The following is a 21,781-nucleotide window of genomic DNA, read 5'->3' on the forward strand; positions in this document are numbered from 1 at the left end:
TAGTTGCTCGAACTGCTCATATATCCTCTCTTGCTCTTTGAGGAATTCCAAGAGACTGGCAAACCGATTATCTGGCGCCACAGCATTTCTCTTGTCAGCGACATAGACCAGCCATTCCTTTTCATTTTTAGAATCTTTTTATTGATACATAATCTTCTACAGCTATAAAATGATACAAAACTTCAACAAATTGATATATATACAATTAATAAAGCTGAAGAAAAAAAAGCTGATCGTAATATATGAAAATGGAAAAAAAATTATAAGGAAAAGAAGGTAAAAAGAGAACCCCCAACTAAATAAACAAGAAACCCCACTAACTACAAAAAAAAAGTAAAAAGGAAAAAAAAACATCAGGAATCAGCCCGCAAAACAATACATCTTACCATCATCTATATATATATATATATATATATATATATATATATATATATATATATAAAGAAAAAGAATAATCAACCGCCAATTCATGTTTATATAGAATAAAATTGTAAGGAAACCATATAAAATAATTCAAATTAAATGATAATATTTGGCAAAAGAGCCCCATCTTCTCTCAAAATTGAATCGAGGATCAAAAGTTCAACTTCTAATTTTTTTCCAAACTGAGACATAACATTACTTCAGAAAACCATGGAATTAATGTAGGTACAGAGGTATCTTCCATTTTAATAAAATAGCCCTTCTTGCCAACAATGTAAGAAATGCAATTACATGTTGATCTGAAGATGAAATACCCTAAATATGATGTAGAACCATTCCAAATAGAATAGTCAATGTAAAATTGTACACAATAAAGATTTTCAAAAAGATTTTAATGAAGAGCATGACGAGAACTTATGTGACAAAGTGACAACTTCAGTTTTACACCAATCACAGTCATTGTCTATGCTAGGAAATATTTTGGATAGTCTGTCCTTTGTTAAATAATAACAGTGAACAAATTCAAATTGAATTAAACAGTGATTGGCACATATCGAAGAAGAATTTGCCATTTTCAGAGCTCACAACCAATCTTCATTAACAAAGTAAATATTAAGTTCTCTCTCCCAATTTTGTTTGATCTTTAGTGTAGAGATTATCTTTTTGTAGTAAAAATAAATTATAAATTCTACCAATGGAACCTCTTACTAAAGGATTCAAATTCAAAATGGTATCCAACAAATTAGATTCTTGCATATATGGAAACTTAGATAAGTATTGTGTAAGAAATGTCTATTCTGAAAATATTGCAGGAAGTGTGTATGAGAGAGAGAATATTTGCTAATGAATTTTCCAAAACTCATCAATCGACCATCACAAAATAAATCTGTAAAAGGACGGATCTCCTTATTTCTCCATAAGAGAAAAATGGGATCGGTTGTTGAAAATTTAAATTAAAAAATTTCGATATAGAGAACTAGTCTATTTAAGTTGTTTAAAATTTTAAAAATTGCGAAACAGAAACCAAATCCATAAGGACTGTTTAATAACAGGGTAGAGATTTAAATTTGGAATTTTAGAGAGCTGTAAAGGTAATGGAGCTCCTAATAATGATCTTAAATAAAATTGTTTGACAGCTTTTAATTCCAAATCAATCCAAACTGGTTTTTGGCTCTTATCGAGCTAATATAACCAAAAACAGCCCAATAATACAGTCTTAAATTAGGAAGTGCAAGTCCACCATCTGTTTTAGATTTTTGTAAGTGATACTTATTAATTCTTAGTCTTTTATTGTTCCAAATAAAGGACGAAATAATAGTCAATTTGATCAAATTATTTTTTAGTTATAAAATAGGTATATTTTGAAAGATATATAAAAATCTAGGTAAAATTATCATTTTCACGGCATGGATACGACCTATTAAAGAAAGAGTAAGTGGATTCCATCCAGAAAATAGTTGCTTCGTGGAGTCCATTAAAGGAACTACATTAGCCTTATAAAGATCTTTATATTTTTTAGTAATTATAATACCTAAATATTTAAAAGAATTAACAATTCTAAATGGATATATAATGTTCATCAATCTCCGAACATTGGAGAAAGAATAACCGCCTTTAATAAAGCCTGTTTGATCCATAGAGATGATTTTAGTTAAAATTTAATAACGAACTAGGTCTATATGATGAACATTCAGTAGGATCTTTGCCTTTCTTAAGAATTAAGGAAATAGAAGCTAAAGAAAGAAGAAGCTAAACAACCCTTCTCAAAGGATTCATGAAATATTTCCAAAAGGTCTGGAGAAAGTAATCTTTCGAATTTTTTGTAAAATCCTACCGACTAACCATCAAGTCCAGGAGCTTTACTTGACTGCATTGACAACATAGCCTTCTGAATTTCATGCTCAGTAATTGGAGCATCAAGCATCTGTTGATCTTCAACAGTAATTTGAGGAAATTTAATCTTATGTTAAAAAGCCTTCATTTTGGAGGAATCTGCAGGAAATTGAAATCTATAAAGATCAAAATAAAAATCCTGAAAAATATTATTGATGTCTTCATGGTTACTTGCTATATCTCCATTTTCTTTACAAATCTTTAAAATTTGTCTTTTAGCTCTAGCTGCCCTTAATTGGGAAGCTACCAGCTTACTACTTTATCCCCAAAAATATAAAACTGACTTTTCAATTTAAGCAAATATCTTTCAATAGGATAAGTTAATAATAAATTATATTGTGATTGTAATTCCACTCTTCTTTTAAACAAAACATTTGGAGAGTTTGCATTAATGCTTAATTTGTTTTGAGATTTTATCTAATTCCATTCTTGTCTGTTACTTCAACTTAACTATATATGAAATAATCTGACCACGTAAATAGGCTTTTAATGTATCCCAAATCACTAACTTTGAGACATTTCCTGTATTATTGAAGAGAAAAAACTCTTTTATCTAAGTTACAATAAACTCAACAAATTCTAAACTTTGTAACAAATATTCTGGAAAACGCCAAAGTGGTCTGGTAGAAGCAGCATCTTTCAATTCAAATATTAGGTTTAAAGGAGCATGATCAGAGATAACAATTGCATCATATTCACATTTCTGAACATTAAATAGTCGATTCTCGAATATTTATTATGAACATGTGAGAAAAAAGAATATTCTCTATCACTAGGATGCATATGCCTCCAAATTTAAATTAAGCCGTAATCAATTAAAAAGGAATTAATAAATGATGCAGAATGATTAGGGAGTTGATGTTTGGATGATGCCTTATCCATTAAGGGATTTAAACAAGTATTAAAGTCACCACCCATTAATAACATATATTCATTTAGATCAGGTAATAGAGCAAAGACAGCTTTAAAGAAATAAGGGTGCAGTGGTGTGCAAGGCGCTACAAAAGGAACACACGGAGGCAGAGAGAGCTGAACTCGGATTGGTTTACTGATTCAAACTCGCGCGCTTAAAACCCCCTTCCCATGGGTCCCTGCAAACAGCGGGGCGGACGTGACGTCAGACCATCCCCTGAAGGTCTGCTCCGAGCGGGTCGTGCATCTGCTTGCAGCTTCCGATGGCGTTTCAAGCCCCGTGTGTGCAGACTGCCACAAGGGATCATCAACATTTGGTCCATAAAAATTAACCAAAACCATTTTCCTGTTATGAATTGTTCCTTTAACAATCAAAAATCAACCATTAATATCAGCTATAATGCCCTCATGGTTAAAAGGAATATTGGAATCAATAAAAATAGAAACCCCTCTAATTTTACTTCGAGAGTTTGCATGAAACTGAGAATCCTTCCAAAATTTAAAAAAATCGAATTTTATCACATAACCTGATATGCATCTCCTGTGCAAAGATTATATCAGGTTGGAATCGGTTAATAGTGTTAAATGTTTTCTTGTGCTTAATAGAATGGTTCCAACCACGGACATTCCAACTTAAAACATTTATCTGTTTAGATATCATCATGAGACTTTGTATCTTAAAAAAAAAGTAGTTAGACGCATGTCGGGATAAGATAGTCAAGAATGGCGGAGATAAACAACAATAATAATAATTAGCATATGCTCCGGGATTCCATAATGGGGATAAAAAATAAGAAAAGGAAAAAGAAAAAAAAAACACCCAAGCTACAAAGCCTGGAAATAAGTCGATATCAATCGACGCAAGCCCCAAAGAATGCATAAAAAGCAATTATAACTCCACCTGTCTAAATAAAAAGTTAAAATGAAAAAAAGTAATCTCTGTCTCCCTCTTCCAGATATAAAACTCATTACAGTCGACATATAACTCAATATAATTGATTTGGAAAGAACAGTGTTTTTTTTTTCAAAAAAGAAAAACGACCTTCAATTTTGTGAATAACTTTCATAATATTAGATAAGGGAAGAAAAACACTTCCAAATATTTTTTTGAAATATTTGCACAGAAGAAAAACAATCTCCATCTTTAAATTATCCAACCTATCTTTAAAAAGTAAGGAAATCCAGATAATTACTTAAAAGATCTTTACAAAAGCATACGGAGAAAAAAAAAACAATTAATTCATTTAATGCAAGAAGCAAAAAAAAATTCTAGATGGTTCAAAGTTATTTACAGTCTTTCAACAGTTCTCCCGTTATGTCTTCTAAGGTTAAAACCATCCAAACCAGTCTATTTCAGAGATTAAAGTACAGTTTAATGTAAAGGTATAACCATCAAATCTTCCAATTTTATCACTCCATACATCACGAGACAAACATTTGTAAATCATTCAAACTTCAGGCTTCAGGCTCGTTGGCAGAGAATTAATAGATAGATAGATAGATAGATAGATAGATACTTTATTCATCCCCATGGGGAAATTCAACTTTTTTTCCAATGTCCCATACACTTGTTGTAGCAAAACTAATTACATACAATACTTAACTCAGTAAAAAATATGATATGCATCTAAATCACTATCTCAAAAAGCATTAATAATAGCTTTTAAAAAGTTCTTAAGTCCTGGCGGTAGAATTGTAAAGCCTAATGGCATTGGGGAGTATTGACCTCTTCATCCTGTCTGAGGAGCATTGTATCGATAGTAACCTGTCGCTGAAACTGCTTCTCTGTCTCTGGATGGTGCTATGTAGAGGATGTTCAGAGTTATCCATAATTGACCGTAGCCTACTCAGCGCCCTTCGCTCAGCTACCAATGTTAAACTCTCCAGTACTTTGCCCACGACAGAGCCCGCCTTCCTTACCAGCTTATTAAGACGTGAGGCGTCCCTCTTCTTAATGCTTCCTCCCCAACACGCCACCACAAAGAAGAGGGCGCTCTCCACAACTGACCTATAGAACATCTTCAGCATCTCACTACAGACATTGAATGACGCCAACCTTCTTAGGAAGTACAGTCGACTCTGTGCCTTCCTGCACAAGGCATCTGTGTTGGCAGTCCAGTCTAGCTTCTCGTCTAACTGTACTCCCAGATACTTGTAGGTCTTAACCTGCTCCACACATTCTCCATTAATGATCACTGGCTCCATATGAAGCCTAGATCTCCTAAAGTCCACCACCATCTCCTTGGCTTCAGCTGGGTCATCAAAAATACGAACCTCAGAATTTTTGATGAAAAGCCTGAATTCAGCTTTGTTTTGATAAGCTGTACGCATAGCCGGAGCAAATCCAGTACGTTTTTTAACAATTTCATGAGGAAAATCTTCAAAGAAGCGAATCTCTGAACTTTGAAATTGAAACAACCTTTGTTATCTTGCAAGCTTAATAATGTGGTCTTTGTCTCTAAAACGAAGAAAACGCACAACAATATGCCTGTTTTTACCTTGGTCCAAAAGTTTTAAAGCACCAATTCTGTCGGCCATTTCAATCTCCAGAGGTTGTGGGCAAGCCTCCGGAGATAAAAACTGAAACATTTTAGCAAAATAATCCAGTGTGTAGACAGGTTCTGATTTCTCTTTCAATCCAACAACTCAGATATTATTCCGAGGCAATTGAGCTTCCAGATCGACGATTTGTTGATGAGCCTTTTCCAAACAAGAAGAAAGGTCAGCTGCATTTCAACTAACTTCTTTAAGATCGAGGCTCAGAGAATCAATTTTCTTCTCAAAAGGGAGAAATTTATCTTTTAGTTGAGTTACTTCAGTAACGATATAGCTGATTTGAGACTCTAATCTCTACCCAAGGCGATTCCTAAGAGGACTCGTCAGCTTTTTTAGGCTTTCCATTGCCTGGGTCCGGATTCCTTTTGGTGCTTCTTAGGGTAGACATAATTATAACTGTTGCTCTGCAGATCCAACTGAATAAGGTTAAAATTTCAAATTTTAAGTCGGAAAAGGGAGAGACTAAAGGCAGGCAGAAAGAAACTATGTCTTACATGTCCACAGGCAGGAGGCAGAGTCCAGCCATTCCTTTTTGAGAGTTTCCGGAAGTTTACCTTCAATTGATCTTGCAACCAGTGGATTTTTGATAGCACCCGTGTCTCCAAGGTCACTTAAGTCTTGAAGTGCCTTCTCCACAGTTTGAATTCCACTATTTTCCGTGGCAGCTGGTATTTTCTGTAACTCTTCCACTATTTCAACAGCAATGCACGTTTGATTTCCATTGCAGTTTTCAGAAGATGTCATCTGCAGTGTTATAAATAGCGAAGCTTCTGATTTTGTCGTCAAGACTGATGTAGTTGAACCTTTTTCACCGCTCTTGAACCAATCAGCTCTCCCTGCCTCTGGAGTGCTTTCTCCACCTGTGAAAATCACGTTTGATGCTAGTAAACTTGGGAAGGGCTATTGGCTTCAATCTAATGACCAGCGTGGGAAAATTGGAGGAAAAGTCCAATGCCGTCGGTGTTAGTCTTTCAGCTTCCTCCTTTCTCCCGGCCTGTATGAAGTGGGCCTTCTTGGAAACCAACTTGGGGATGTGGAGTTCGAGCCCCTTTAGGCGACTCTGAAGGTCCTTCCGATCCCCTGGCGGGATTCATCGTTTCCACCGACCATGCACCTCCTTCGCTGTCTTTACCAGTCCTTGCACGTGGTTAAACCTGAAGTCATATGCCTCCTGGTGGCCATCAGGTTGTATAGCAGCGATGTTTTCATATTCATCCTCTGCTGCTTGTAGTGCTGTGAAGAATTCAACATTTCCGAAGTTGTTCCAAAGAGTCTCCTGGATTAGGCTTCTGACCTCCTTTAGTTTCAACTCACACTCAATTGCCATCTTTGCCCGGTCAGCTTTTGGTTTTCAGTTAACACAGCTCCTTTCTCTGTGTTCAGCTATGCCTCCAATTCTGCAATGAGTCCGGCCTCCAAATCATCATTGGCTTTCCAGACCTTCTCGGCTTCTATTGTGAGTTTATCGAAACTGACTCTGAGCTCCTCTTCAGTCATGTCTTCATAGGTCCTGGTAATACTGTTGGCCAGGCGAGAAAATAATCGTTTTGCTGTCATTCGCACCAGCTTGAATTGCTCAACTGATTTCCCAATAGCTTGATCAGACATGTTTGATTTCCTCTGCAGGCTGTTCACAGATGAAAGGGTAAGTACAACTTTTTATGTTGTCTTTGATGTTGTTGTATCTTAACTTGATTTTCTTCCTTTTTCAGGATTCCAGGTTATTGCTCCTGCTCTTCCAGCTCCAAGCTCCCAGATTTCTGTTCCCCGGTCAAACAGTTTTTTTTTCCCCACTGTCTCAACCAGTTTTTCACTGCCAAGTCAGAGTTTTTGTTCTTCTTTGAACATGTGCAGCTTTCCCATTTGAAAGGGATTGAAAACGCCTACCCGAAGGTTTTTTAACTGGATTCCACTCAATGACCAAACAACTTTTCCTTTTTTTCCTTTTATTTTTCGCAAGTGCGGCAGTTTGATAATTCCATTAGTTATCAGTCAGTTGTCACGTTGTGAGAGTGTGGAGATGATTCTGCATTTGAGAGTATTTGGTAAAGTGTGGACTGTGGAGTGAATTTGGTATTCTAGAGTCTCTGGCACAGGGTGAGAGTGTGTGGTTAATACTGCATTTGATTATCTCTGCTGCAATGTGACAGTATGGAGTTAATTCTGTATTTGAGAGGCTGGTACAGTGTGAGTGTGTGGAGTTAAAAAATGCGTTTGAGAGCCTCTGATACTGTGTGAGACTGGGGTTAATTCTGTATTTGAGTCTCTGGTACAGTGGGATAGTATGGGGGTAATTGTGTATCTGAGAGTCCCTGGTACAGTGTGAGAATGTGGGGTAAATTCTCTATCTGAGAATCTCTGACACAATGTGAGCGTGTTTGGTTAATGCTGTATTTGAGAGTTTCTGCACAGTATGAGAGTCTGGGGTTAATTTTGTATTTGAGACTCTCTGGTACGTGATGGTGTGCGATTAATTCTGTATCTGAGAGGCTTTGGCACAGTGTGAGAGTATGGGGTCAATTCAGTGTTTGAGATTCTCCACTACAATGTGATGTTAATTCTGTAATTGAGAGTCTCTATACAGTGTGAACGTGTAGGTTAATGCTGTACTTGAGAGCCTCTTCACAGTCAGAGAGTGTGGAGTTAAATCTCTGTTATAGTGTCTCTGGTACATTGTGAGAGTGCAGAGGTAATTTTGTCTTTGAGAGTCTTCAGTACAGTGTGAGAGTGTGGGTTTTGTTTCGTATTTGAAAGTGAGTGGCACAGTTTCAGATTGTGGTGTTAATACTGTTTTTCAGAGTCTCTGGTGCAATGTTAGAGTGTGGGGTTCATACTGTATTTGAGAGATTCTGCACAGTGTGGGAGTGTGGTGTTAATAATGCATTTGAAAGTCTTTAGTACGGTGTGAGAGTGTGAGGTTAATCCTGTATTGAGTGTTTATGCAGAGTGTGAGGGTGTTGGGTTCATTTTGCATTTGAGAGACTCTGGTAAAGTGTGATAGTGTAGGGCTAATTCTATATTTGAAAGTACAGTGTGGGAGTGTGGTGTTAATAATGCATTTGAAAGTCTTTAGTACAGTGTGAAAAAGTGAGGTTAATTCTTTATTTGAGACTTTCTGCACAGTCAGAGAGTGTGGGTTAATTCTTTAAGAGAGTTTCTGCACAATCAGAGAGTCTAGGGGTAATTCTGTATTTGAGAGTCTACCGCAGTGTGATCGAGAGTGGGTTCAATTCTGTATTTGAGAGTCTCTGGTACAGTGTCAGTTTGAGTGCTTAATTTTGTATTTGAGAGTTTCTACACCGTATGAGAGTCTGGAATTGATTCTGTATTTGAGACTCTCTGGTACTTGTGACGGTGTGGGAATAATTCTGTCTCTGAGAGGCTTTGGCACAGTGTGAGAGAGTGGGGTCAATTCAGTGTTTGCGATTCTCCACTACAATGTGATGTTAATTCTGTAACTGAGAGTCTCTGCACAGTCAGAGAGTTTTGAGTGTCTGGAACCGTGTGAGAGTGGAGAGTTAATTTTGTGTTTGAGAGTCTTTGGTACTCTATGAGAGCGTGGGTTTTATTTTGTATTTGACAGTGCTTGCTACAGTGTGAGATTGTGGGGATAATTCTCTATTTCAGAGTCTCTGGTGTAATGTGCCAGTGTGGGGTTAATTCTGTATTTGACAGACTCTGCTACAGTGTTAGAGTCTGGGGTTCATACTGCATTTGAAAGGTTCAGTACAGTGTGAGAGTATAGGGTTAATTCTGTATTTGAGATTGTCCACTACAATGTGATGTTAATTCTGTATTTGAGAGTCTCTGCACAGTCAGAGAGTTTGGAGTTAAATGTCTCTTATAGAGTGTCTGGTACAGTGTGAGAGTGGAGAGTTAATTTTGTGTTTGAAAGGCTTTGGTAAAGTGTGAGAGTGTGGGGTTAATTCTGTATTTGAGAGTTTATGCAGAGTGTGAGGGTGATGGGATCATTTTGCATTTGAGGGACTGGTAAAGTGTGATAGTGTGGGGTTAATTCTGTATTTGAGAGTCTCTGGTACAGTGTGAGAGTGTGTGGTTAATACAGCATTTGAAAGTCTGGTGCAGTGTGAGTGTGCGGGATTAGTTCTGTATTTGAGAGTATCTGGCACTGTGTGAAAGTGTGGGGTTAAATCTGCTTTTCAGAGTCTTTCTTACAGTGTGAGAGTGTTGGCTGAACAGCCAACTTGAGAGCCTCTGCACAGTCAGAGACTGTGGAGTTAAATCTCTGTTATAGAGTCTCTAGTACAGTGTGGAAGTGTGGGATTAATTTTTTTGAGAGTCTTGTGTAAAGTGTGAGTGTGGGGTTAATTCTGTATATGAGAGTCTCTCTTATGATGTGAGAGTTTGGGATTAATTCTGACTTTGTGATTCTCTGGTGCAGTGTGACTTTGTGGAGTTAATTCTGAATTTGGGAGTCTTTGCTCAGTGTGAGAATATTGGTGGGGAGGGTCACACAACCCTGTTTCTTTTCTCTATCTGGCATTCGGTCTCACATATAGTCATCCCCATTTTTGTTCTCATAAGTTTTGCACAGGTGCATTAAGCTACATCTAGCTGATACTTAAATTCATGGTACATTATTATAGTCAGAATAATGCTGTATATAATTGAGTGGCCTTTGAAAAGACATTGTGTCCACACACAGAATTGATGTCAACTTGCCCCTTTGGATTGGATTTGTTTATTGTTGTCAACTTATTGTTGTCAGTTGTAGTGAGTTACTGTGAATACTTTGACACTTACAGATCGATTTCCTATCTCATGCCTCGTGGTAGTACAAGTTAAAGCAATAACAAGATGCAAAATAATGTATAACAGCTGAAGAGGAAGGCAGATGATCAGCTGGTCTATGATAATGTCGTAGATTGTGAGATGAGGAGTCCATTATATAGTTCTATAATAGTGGGATAGAGGTTTATTGAGCATGGTGTTACTCGCTTTTAGGGGGTTTCCTGTGTGTCTCCTACTTTTCTACTCAAGGGAGATGGGAGCACAGGTTTGAATATTTTTCAGATAGGGGTTGTAGGGTATTTGACAAACAAAGGGGCAAATGTTTACCGCAGTTATATTGTGATAATGGAGTTGTGTTTGAATGAATTCATGTCTAATATTGAGTGGAGAAGTGTGCTTGCACAACAGAGTGGCAATTTCTCCTCCTCATGTTAATGTTGGTGTGTCTGTATATCCCCGTGTTGTAATGACCAGCACTCCAGACAGTACATCAAGTGTGGCCAAATTCGTGTTTCTGTAGCTGCAGCGAAGATCTCTGTTCTGGCAGTCAGTACCTTCCCCCAACAAAGGCACGTCTGCACCCGACTATCAACGGACCGACCGAGCCAAGCTGCTGTCTTGCAACATCTTTCCAGGGTTCTTCTGGCCCTCCATTTCTCTTCACTTCCAACCATTTGTTAAGTATCCTCTGGCTTTGGTTAGTCTCTCCGCCTGCCTATCCTCACTTCCCCATAACCATACCTCAAATGCTTACTCTTCATGGAGACATTCATGCAACGAGAAACCCCGAGGAATCAAAGTTAGTGGAACCCTCAGGTTTGGCTGGCGACGTTAGTCGAGGGAAGACAATCTCTGGCCCCGCCAAACATGTGAAATCTGAGGGGCAAAACCTCTTGTTTGTGGGGATGGTACATGATGTGTTACCCTGTGATAATCAGTATCACGAAATAACAGACAGTACACCATAGGCAATTAAACACTCACATCCTCGTTATAAGTGTCTTTAGACAATGCGGATTCACAGTTATGCGAGGAACCTATTTCTACCAACGTCTCCTTATATCTCACAGTTATGTGAGGAGCGCCGCTTTCCCGCCAATACAAGTCACGTGCGCATGCCTCACTCCCACCAGAAGTCTCGCATTGGTTTTGGCAAGGTGTAGATGTGCGATCTTACGCTTTTAAACGTTTGTTGGTTTTACCTATGGTGCAGTGATTTTGTGCTTGAAATATTTAATTATGCCTCCTAAGCGACCGATATCATGGCCTGGGCCATCAGCTGTGCAGCAGAGAACCGCTTTAACACTTGAAAAAAAGTTGGAAATTATAAGCGTGGCATCAGGTGAAGGTAACACAGCTCTGGGACGCTACTGCCAGGAACAGAATCTTGCCTTTAAAGGTCTTTTGTTGCTTGACAATGCGCCAGCCCGTCCTAAACATTTGGACAGCATTCATCCTAACATTACAGTGCGTTTCCTGCCGCCTAACACAACATCGCTGATTCAACCACTCGACCAAGGTGTGATCCACATTTAAGGCGTATTGTTTTACGGCGAACTATCTCAGATGCTGCAAGCAACAGACAATTTTGAAAATCCCGAGAATTTACCAGCGGTGAGGGAATGGTGGAAGTCGGAACACTTGGCAGAAATGGCGATGGACATGTGTCAAAGACGGATCGACCCGATGCAATAGCGCAAGGTAACACGAATTCAATAAAACCATAAAACAAACGATACTTCATCTCCCAAAGAGCCAGTCCGGACACTGCCCCTCCCTCCCCCCGAACACAATACGACACAATTTATAACATTGATCATTACAGGAAATATTATAATTACGTGAGTTAATACAGATTTAGAGTAGTTTCAATCACATGTTAAGATACAATTAGATGTGAAATCATTATTGGTTAGTTATAATTATTTCTGCCAAGACTGGCCTAGATACAACTTAACTTCCTCATATTGGCACCTCCCCCTGACACTTCCCCCTTCTCTGAAACGTTATGTCCCATATTTAGTTATGCCTTAAGATGCCCCTTCCATCATACCATACCCATATTTAGTTATGCTTAGCACTTTTAGTGAACAATGCCTAATGCGTCACCTGTTGCCGGGTAGAGTTTCTTTCTGACTGCCCAGTAACATAAGGTACCTATAAGGCAATTTATCATAAGCTAATCATACCCCTTAATCCATTTCCCCATTTATCTATTCCTTTACCTAAGTTTACCTTTCCCTTCATCACATGGACCCAAGTTTAGAACAGAGTCAGCATTTCAGTCGTTCCCTGCCGTCAGCCCTTCTTCCCTACAAGCAAATTTATCCTGAAAAACAAAATGCTGCCAAGCAAACAACCCTCACCACTTTCTTCAAACCGGTGTCATCTCCTGCTGCCGGCAGTTCTAAGAGTTCTGAGAGTCTTCCTTCACCCCTTGCTGTGTTTGATATGATCCTGACGACCACAACCATCCACCTTATCCATGTAAAGGTGCCTGACACCACAACAACCACTCATCTCCCGGAGCGAACACACCTGCCACTGTTGGTACACCCTAATATGTTAACTTTCTATGATTTATCACATTGAATATTACCTTAAATTGATGAAATATTATACAAATCTTGCCTTGTACTGCTTTTGTGTTGTATTGGTATGAAAATGTGAATAAATTACAGATAAAACACATTTAGGAAGCCCTCTGGAACACATCCCTGTTTTCTCCATTTAAATAATTATTCACATTATGCAATTTCACATTATGCGTCGACTGCAAGGCACGAGGATAGGGTGCAAGTGAGATTTATAATTTTTAATTTGAGTAGAGGGTTAGTAAGGGAAAACAAAAAGAAAAGGGCCCATTTTAATTGAACAGTCTAATGTGCACGTTAGAGCTCACAGTTTCCTGTCTGGTGGTCCTCCATCAATTTCGCCTGGGTTTCATCGACTCCCAGCTCCACTACAAGTCCACTCCTTTCAAGTATCTTCCGCCGAACAGAAGACCGAGAATAACTCGCTCTCAGGCACTCCCTTCATTGGACAGCACACATTCCAAAGCCCCAGTTACCTCTAGTCATAACCGAAACACTGCTGCTGCAGAGAAACCATTATATTAGCACCGAAACCTTTCCCAGGGCATTACATGAGTAACATCAGAACCCTGATGCCCTTCCCCACCTCCCCCACACAAACAACGTTGACTCTTCCCCCGTCCCCACTTGCACCTGCAAAAGAACTGTCCCACACCCTGCCACCCACCCTGGAAGCAACAGCAATAGTCCCCAAAGAGGCATGGATCACCAGTACATCAAAATCTGTGGTCCGTAACCCAGCAGTTCAGTATCTCAGACTAATTAGGAAGAGCGAGTGGGAGATTGCTCTTGCAACAATGAGGGCAGGAGTGCAGCAGCTGGTTGTTCCTATGTTACAATCTTCCCCGTCGCTTTTCGACCCATGACCGACAGTCTCTCACTCACCTTCAAAAGAGAGAGCGGGGAGATTGCTCAAGTGCAAGGGTTTTCTTCTGACAGTAGCACCCACCTCCTGCTGCCCCAATGTTTCAGTCTCCCTTGATGCTTCATTTGGTGAACTGGGTCATCTCTGGGGTGAACATCTTCCTTGAGATTTCCAAACATCAGGCTTATGTGGAAAAGTTTCTGTTTACCCATCTAGCTGGGCTTTACATGACCTTTTAAATCACAAAAAACAGACTTACCTTCCTCTGCTCCAAAAAAAAAAGCAGAGGCACAGCCAAACCATTCTTACTTCAAAAGTGAAATGTTGCAAGTAGAATGTCACAGCGCTTCCACATTGGAAGAATGGGCAAACAGTGGCAGATGGAATACAGTGCTGGGAAATGTACGATAATACATTCTGGTAAAAGGAACAATAGTGCAGACTATGATCTAAATGGGGAGATGGTCAAAAGATTAGAGGTCAGAGCAAAACTCCCAGAAGGTTAATTTACAGGTTGAATCTGTGGTAAAGAAGGCAAATGCAATGTTGGCATTTATTTCAAGGGGAATAGAGTATGTAAGCAAGGAGATAATGCTGAGCCTTTGTAAAACACCACTTAGACCACATTTGGAATATTGTCAACAGTTTTGGACCCCATATCGCAGAAAGCACTGGAGAGAATCCAGAGGTTAACATGTGAGGAGCGTTTGGCAGCTTTCGGCCTGCACTCAATAGAATTGAGAAAAATGTGGGGGGATCTTATTAATCCTACCAAAAGTTGAGAGGACTAGATAAGAGTAGATGTGGAGAGGATGTTTCCTATGGTGTGGGTATCCAGAACCAGACAGCACAGCCTCAAAGTTTAAGGGCAACCCCTTAGAACAGAGGCAAGAAGGAACTTTTTTAGTCAGAAGCTGGTGAATCTGTGGAATGCTCTGTCACAGACTGTGCTGGAGGCCAAGTCCTTGTGTATATTTAAGGCAGAAGTTGGTAGCTCCTGATCAGTCAGGAAACTGATGGGGCAAGAAGGCAGGTGTATGGGGTTGAGTGGGATCTGGGATCAGCCATGATGGAATGGTGGAGCTGAATGGCTTAATTCTGCTCCTATGTCTTATGGACTTATACTCTAACACACCCTCTAACACATGCTCTAGATGCTGACTGGCCTGCTGAGTTCCTCCAGCATTTTGTGTGTTGATTCATGAAAGGAAGAATGCGTTTAACCATTAGAGAGGGTTCACATGAGGCTTAACAAAATTCAACAGCATGTATTACGAGGGTAGGTTGAGCGAGCTTTGGTTTTACTCTTTGGGGCGACAGGATGAGAGCTGACGTGTTAGAGGTGAACGAGATGATTAGAGGCACAGATTGGGTGGACAGCCAGTGATATTTCCCACGAAATAGTAATGTGGGGGGCAACAAAGGTCATTGGAGGCAAGTATATTGGGGAGGGGGGTGTCAGAGTTAAATAGAGCATTGAAAACCCTGCAAAGTGGAGTCTGAGGCAGATGTTTGAAGGACATTTAAAAGACTCTTAGAAAGGAACATGGAAGATGGAGGGGCATGGAGGAGAGAATATTTAGATTGTTCTTGGGGGATATTCTGAGGTCGATACAATATTGTGGGCCAGTTTTCAGTGTGAATTTCAGTTCAGTGTGTTGATTTACCACTTAAAACTCCAGAATTTCTTTCAGCTTTTTGTCCAACTTTGCCAACTCATTCTATCACCAGTGATTCCCACACCGCTCTCTGGGAACAAGAGCATTTCCCCATCACCAGACTGAGACAGAGTGGGGTCCCTTCTCTGTGAGTTCTATCAATTCCTGTAAACACTGGGCTTGTTGATTGACAGACTGAGCAGAAGAGAATGAGAAGACAATATCTGCTCAGAGATGGGACGTCCCAGTGACTTTGAGAACAGGAACAGTCACTGGGCAGCCTCTTCACCCATTCTGTAAATCTCTGTGTTCACTCCTCAGCAACAAACAACAGACTGGAAATTACAAATCAGAATATAATTTGATTCAAGCAGCACTGCAGCAAAGAAATACATTTCAGCCCATCTCGTTTGTGCTGACCTCTTTTTCTGCCTCGTTCCATAGACCGGCACCATATTCCTCCGTATTTTTCTCATCCATATATTTATTCAAATTTCTCTTGAATGTTGCAAACAAACCTGCACCCACCACTTGTGTTGAGTGAAACAAAAGAGGGGCCAGCACATATCAGGGATTTGGGGCTCCAAACCAGAAGGGTGATTACAGAGAGTGGGAAGAGGGAATCAGACCAATTGTTTGAGGCTAAAAAAGAAAGATAAGTAACATGTGGAAACATTGAAAAAAAATGTTTATGTTTGCAAAATGTTGGAGGAGCTCACTGAGTCAGATAGCTTCTACCGAGTAGACTTTTCAGAACAAGACCCATCACCGTGTCTAAATTGTTTATTATTTATTGCTCTGTTGCTGCTTGACCTGCTAAGTTCCTAAGCACTCTGTGTGTTGTTCTGTTTATTTTCAGAATCTGCAGATTCTGCTGTATTTGACATCTACATTTGTAAGTGAGACTGCGACACGGATTGCCAGCTGACTTTGAATATATTTGTGGGAATTTTCTGCGTTAAAATAGCTGTTGAGTTTTCTACAGAAACTACCACTGCGAAGTGGCGAAGAACCTCAACTTGATTGCAATGGCACCTTACTTACCCAGAAATCTGCGCAGAAGGGAACCAGTAGCAAATGCGCATGCGCACAACGAATAGGCAGCTCGCAGAAACTGCGCAGGCGCTAGGCAAACAGCGCGCTTTGGAGGATCGACTGCAGGTAGGAGCGGGGCTCTGGGCGGAGGCGTCCACTCCGTTACTGGGGAATAGTTGTTGCGAACTTCGGATACATCGCAGCTCCGCACCCCGGGACATTGCGGTCCTTTCCGTCTTTCACAGACTCACGATCCCAGGGACGAAGGAAGGCCCGGGGGGGGGGGGGGGGTGCCCATGTCGTTGGCGCATGCGCACCGAGGCGGGCGAACGGGTCTGTTTCCGAAGGTTCAAAGTTCAGTTTATTCTCAAAGTGTTCAGAGAAGAACTGAGATTGGCCTTCTGCCGATAACCACCAACTACAAGACAAAATGGAAATAAAAACATCAAATTCGAAACCCCAGCTACTCGCCGTCACCCAAGAACGTACACAACGCAGGAAGAACTCAGCAGGTCAGGCAGCATCCGTGAGAAAAGAGTAGCCAACGTTTCGGGCTGAGTTCTTCCAGCGTTGTGTACGTATTCTGTGATCCACAGCATCTGCAGTTGTATTTTTGTGTTTTGACCCTAGAACTAACATCGCTTCACACGGAAAACAGTGAGATTATCAAAGCTCTAACACTCTCACACCAAAGCTAACAGACCGCTTCACACGGAAAAACAACAGCTACAACATTCACCCAAATCCCCAACATTCTCCTTCATACCGAAACAAACAGATCACATCACATGTAGAAACGGAGGTACAAAATTCACCCCAAATCCCCAACCCTCACCCTCAGACCAATACTAACAGATCGTATCACAGAGAAAAACAGCAGCTACAACATCGAACTCAAAGTCCCGAACATTCTCTCTCACACCAAAACTAACATATCGCTTCACATGGAGTAACAGCAGGTTCAACATTTACCCCAAATCCCCAAAATTCTCCCTCACATCAATTCTAACTGATCGCTTAACACGGAGATACAGCAGCGACAACATCAAACCCCAGATCCCCAACACTCTTTCTCACACCAATTCTAACAGATCGCGTTACTGGGAAAAAGAGCAGCTACAGAATCAAACTCCAAATCCCCAACAATTTTCCTGGCATCCAAACTCACAGATTGCTTCACGTGGAGAAACATTAGCTGCAAAATTTACCCCAAATCCCCAACATTCTGTATCACACCAACACTCACAGATCGCCTCACTAGGAAATCACCAGCTACAACATTCACCCCCTATGATCAACACTCTCCCTCACACCAATACTAACAGATTACTTCACATGGTGAAACAGCAGCAACAACATTCACCCGAAATAAACAACACTGTCCCTCACTCAAGTACTCACAAATCGTTTCACATGGAAAAACAGCGAGAATGTCAAATGTCCAACACTCTTCCTCATACCAAAACTAATATATCGCTTCACACAGGAAAAACAGCAGCTACAACATCAAACTGCAAATCCCCAACAATCTCCCTCACACCAATTATAACTGATCGCTTCACATGGAGTAACAGCAGCTACAACATTTACCTCAAATCCCCAATATTCTCTCTCACGTCAATTCTAACTGATTGCTTCATGGAGAAACAGCAGTGACAACATTTACCCCAAATCCCTAACCCTCTCCCTGACCCCAATACGGACAGATATCCTCACAGGGAAAAACAGCAGCTACAACATCAAACTCCAGATCCCCAACACTCTCTCACACCAATTCTAACAGATTGCATCACAGGGAAAAAGAACAGTTACAACGTTAAACTCCAAATCCGTAACAATATATCTCACATCAAAACTCACAGAGTGCTTCACGTGGAGAAACATTAGCTGCAAATTTACCCCAAATCACCAACATTCTCCATCACACCAATACTAACAGATCACTTCACAGGGAAAAACAGCAGCAACAATATTAACCCCAAATCCTCAACACTCTCCCTAACACCAATTCTAACAGATTGCTTCACATGGAGAAACAGCAACAACATTCACTGCAAATCCCCAACACTCTCCCTGACGACAGTACTAACAGATCACTTCACCTGGAGAAACATTTGCTGCAACATTTACCCCAAATACTCAACATTCTTCATCACACCAGTTCGCTTCACACAGAGAAACAGCAGCAACAACACCAAACAGCAAATCCCCAACACTCTCCCTCACACCAATTCTAACAGATCGCTTCACAGGGACAAACATCAGCGACAACATTCACCCCAAATCCCCAACACTCCTCCTCAGACCAATATGAACAGATCGCTTCACAGCAGTTGAAACATTTACTGTGAATCCCCAACACTCTCCCTCACACCAATACAAATAGATTGCTTTACCGGGAAAAAGAGCAGTGATAACATTCACTCCAAATCCCCAATGCTCTCCCTAGCACAAATTCTGCCAGATCGCTTCACATGGAGAAACAACGACAAACTTCACCACACATCCCCAACACTCTCCCTCACACCAATACTAGCAGATCACTTCACATGGCAAAATAGCAGCTACAAAATGCACTGCAAATCCCCAACACTCTCACTCAAACCAATTCTAATATTGCTTCAATGGGAAAAACAGCGAGAATATCAAATGTCCAACACTCTTCCTCATACCAGAACTAACAGATCGCTTCACATGGAAAAACAGCAGCTACAACATCAAACCACAAATCCCCAATATTCTCCCTCACATCAAAACTTACAGACTATTTCACCAGGAGAAAAATTAGCTACAACATTTACCCCAAATCCCCAACACTCGCCATCACACCAATACTAACAGATCACTTCACAGGGAAAAACAGCAGCTACAGCATTTACCCCAAGTCCCCAACACTCTCTCACACCAAAACTAACGCATTGCTTCACAGGGAGAAATGGCAGCGACAACATTCACCCCAGGTTCACAACCCTCTCCCTCACACCAATTCTAACATATCGCTTCACAGGGAAAAAGAGCAAATACAGCATCAAACCCCAAATCCCCAACAGTCTCCCTCACAACAGTGCTAACAATAAACAATAGGTGCAGGAGTAGGCCATTCGGCCCTTCGAGCCAGCACCACAATTCACTGTGATCGTGGCTGATCATCCACAATCACTACCCCGTTTCTGCTTTCTCCCCATATCCCTTGACTCCGCTATCGTTAAGAGCTCTATCTAACTCTTTCTTGAAAGCATCCAGAGATTTGGCCTCCACTGCCTTCTGAGGCAGAGCATTCCACACACAGATCCACAACTCACTGGGTGAAAAAATTTTTCCTCAACTCCGTTTTAAATAGCCTACCCCTTATTCTTAAACTGTGGCCTCTGGTTCTGGACTTCCCCAACTTCCCTTAATAATCTTATATGTTTCAATCAGATCCCCTCTCATCCTAAATTCCAGTGTATACAAGCCCAATCACTCCAATCTTTCAACATATGACGGTCCCCCCAACCCCAGAATTAACCTCATGAACCTACGCTGCACGCCCTCAATAGCAAGAATGTCCTTCCTCAAATTTGAAGACCAAAACTCTACACAATACTCCAGGTGTGGTCTCACCAGGGCCCTATACAACTGCAGAAGGACCTCTTTGCTCCTATACTTAACTCCCCTTGTTATGAAGGCCAACATGCCATTAGCTTTCTTCACTGCCTGCTGTACCTGCATGCTTACTTTCAGTGACTGATAAACAAGGACACCTAGATCTCGTTTTACTTCCCCTTTTCTTAACTTGACACCATTCAGGTAGTAATCTGCCTCCCTGTTCTTGCCACCGAAGTGGATAACCTCACATTTATCTACGTTAAACTGCATCTGCCCACTCACCCAACCTGTCCAAGTCACCTGCATTCTCATAACATCCTCCTCACATTTCACACTGCCACCCAGCTTTGTGTCATTTGCAAATTTGTTAATGTTACTTTTAATCCCTTCGTCTAAATCATTAATGTATATTGTAAATAGCTGCAGTCCCAGCACCGAGCCTTGCGGTACCCCACTAATCACTGCCTGCCTTTCTGAAACGGACCCGTTAATCCCTACTCTTTGTTTCCTGTCTGCCAACCAATTTTCTATCCATGTCAGTACCCTACCCCCAATATCATGTGCTTTAATTTTGCCCTCTAATCTCTGATGTGGGACCTTATCAAAGGCTTTTTGAAAGTCCAGGTACACTACATCCACTGGCTCTCCCTTGTCCATTTTCATAGTTACATCCTCAAAAAATTCCAGAAGATCAGTCAAGCATGTTTTCCCCTTCGTAAATCCCTGGTGACTCGGACCGATCCTGTTACTGCTATCCAAATGTGCCGCTATTTCTTGTTTTATAATTGACTCCAGCATCTTTCCCACCACTAATGTCAGGCTAACTGGTCTTTAATTCCCTGTTTTCTCTCTCTCCCTCCTTTCTTAAAAGGTGGGATAACATTAGCTACCCTCCAATCCTCAGGGACTGATCCTGAATCTATAGAACATTGGAAAATGATTACCAATGCGTCCACAATTTCTAGAGCCACCTCCTTAAATACCCTGGGATGCAGACCATCAGACCTTGGGGATTTCTCAGCCTTCAGTCCCATCAGTCTACCCAACACCATTTTCTGCCTAATGTGAATTTCCTTCAGTTCCTCCGTTACCTTAGGTCCTCTGGCCACTATTACATCTGGGAGATTGTTTGTGTCTTCCCTAGTGAAGACAGATCCAAAGTATCTGTTCAACTCATCTGCCATTTCCTTGTTCCCCATAATAAATTCACCCGTTTCTGTCTTCAAGGGCCCAACTTTGGTCTGAACTAATTTTTTCCTCTTCACATACCTCAAGAAACTTTTATATTCTTTTATATTCTTCGCTAACTTACCTTCATACCTTATCTTTTCTCCCAGTATTGCCTTTTTAGTTATCTTCTGTTGCTCTTTAAAGTTTCCCAATCCTCTGGCTTCCTGCTCATCTTTGCTATGTTATACTTATTCTCTTTTATTTTTATAATGCCCTTGACTTCCCTTGTCAACCACAGTTGCCCCCTACTCCCCTTAGAATCTTTCTTCCTCTTT

The 21,781-nt window shown here is 40.6% G+C and overlaps 1 protein-coding gene across 1 annotated transcript in view; it reads left to right on the forward strand.

The window, feature by feature from the left end:
* The first annotated feature begins 16,761 nt into the window (after positions 1-16,761).
* LOC140717794 (uncharacterized) overlaps positions 16,762-21,781 on the forward strand; it is a 40,120-nt gene continuing 35,100 nt past the window's right edge. The window contains exon 1 of the mRNA XM_073031517.1: positions 16,762-16,814. The gene's annotated coding sequence lies outside the window, so the exon portion shown is untranslated. The remainder of the gene's footprint in view (positions 16,815-21,781) is intronic.

This window comes from Hemitrygon akajei, chromosome 28 (genome assembly GCF_048418815.1).
Source record: "Hemitrygon akajei chromosome 28, sHemAka1.3, whole genome shotgun sequence".
In the NCBI taxonomy this organism is placed as follows: domain Eukaryota; kingdom Metazoa; phylum Chordata; class Chondrichthyes; order Myliobatiformes; family Dasyatidae; genus Hemitrygon; species Hemitrygon akajei.